Below are 1,979 nucleotides of genomic sequence, written 5' to 3' on the forward strand. Positions count from 1 at the left end.
GATAATATGACATAGCAACAGAGACTGAGAAATGATATGCAAAGAATAAATATGACTAAGTACGGAATGTCAATATAATCAATAAGTCAACAGCAAGAAAACGACCACTATGGGTCTCAACAGTGCCAGCAATAGCCTAAACATAATTTCTAGCATGATTGGCAGCTCAATTACTTATCACATGATGAAAACACGGATATCAACAAGATAAATCCACTATACAGTTCCATGGAATCGACTAGGTCAGAAGTTTTACGGTGCACACCCACACACCCATCCCTTGGCATGTGTGTCACCTAAACACCAATCATATAACACATAATCTGGGGTTTTGAACCCTCATAGCCAAGTTTAGAAGTGTTACTTACCTCAATCCGAGCAAATCTCTACTCCAACACGCCCTTGCCTCATGAAATGGCCTCCAAATGCCTCGAATCTAGCCATAAACTATTCGATATAATCAACACGGGCTAAGGGAGTCAATTCCAGAAGAAAATTACTAAGTTATTAATCAAAAGTCTAAAATCGACTCAAAAGTTGGCCCTCAGGCCCACGTCTCGAAATTCGATAAAAGTCACAAAACCCGAAAGCCCATTCAACCACGAGTCCAACCATACCAACTTTATCAAAATCCGACACCAAATCGTCACCCAAATCCCCAAATCAATCTCTCCAAATCCCTAGCCTCAAACTCCCAATTTACACATTAAATACACACCAAGTAGGTGGGAAAATCAATGGGGAAGCAAGATTATTGATCAAAAATGAGCACAAGGGACTTACCTCAAGAACCCCTCGAACATCCTCTCGAGAATGGCCAAAATCCGTGCTTGAAATGTTTGAAATGAAGCCAAAATAGCGAACCCTTGTTTTAATAATCTGCCCAGACTTTTCGCTTCTACGGACACTTAACCGCATCTGCGGCGGGACGAGCGCAAAACACACACTTAAATATGCTCGCTAGTCGAATATACTATAGAAAAATATCGTATCCACAGGGATTGGATTTAAACAGTGTTTTCGTAGCTTCTAGTTTAATTGCTATCCAAGATGATCGACAATTTAGATTTGTGTGATTTAAAACTAAAATTAACTAAAAGTCTAAACTATTGGCTAATGACAATCGCAACAAGAGTAAGCAAAGAAGATATCAATGGGAGAAAATAGGGATTGATTGGATAGGTGCAAGATAAATGTCTGGGATTTAACTCTAATTAATTCACTTCTAATATTCAAGTGAGTCTCTTGAATTCACTCAATTATTAGTTGAAACGTTTAGTAGAAACTCCTCTCTCGATTAAGTTTCAACCTCACACTATGAATCAATTTAAGTTCAGTGAAGATATGCAAGAATTCGTAGTGGATTGGTCTTTAGGAGAACCTCTCTTGATTATCCTCCTAACTAGGGTTAAACCATAAATAACTAGTATCTTTCAATTACGAAGAACAATTAATGAACTCAACCAACAAGATAATGCAACGACATCACAAGTTATGCCTTTCTCGATTACATGAACATGTGAATATAGATGTAACAATTAAATCATTCAAAATGATTCACTACATAAAAACTAGAGTTATAATCAACAAATAAATATCAAAACACCAAATCCATCAAACCCTAAAGAGAACTACTCTATAGATATGGAGCAATTCATCAAAAGTATGTTTAAATTAAAGGAAAGCATAAAACGATCCAAACTCTTGTCTTGAGTGAAGATTGAATGATGAACTCCTTGTGCTTCTTCTTCTCCAACTTCTCCTCCGCCTCCTTAGGTCTTAGACGTGTCAAAAGTCCCAAAAATACCATTTTTCCATGTATATATAACAAGTGGGGTCGGGCCCAGCTGAACACACCTTCTCCTACGCGAAATAAGACTCTTTCCGAAATAAGACGTGCACGGCCGTACCTGGGAGTGTGCTCCCACATATGGCCGGGCACTTTGGCCAGAACACTGCATCACATGCGCGCCCAGTGC

This window comes from Nicotiana tomentosiformis, chromosome 6 (genome assembly GCF_000390325.3).
Source record: "Nicotiana tomentosiformis chromosome 6, ASM39032v3, whole genome shotgun sequence".
NCBI classification, from domain to species: Eukaryota; Viridiplantae; Streptophyta; class Magnoliopsida; order Solanales; family Solanaceae; genus Nicotiana; species Nicotiana tomentosiformis.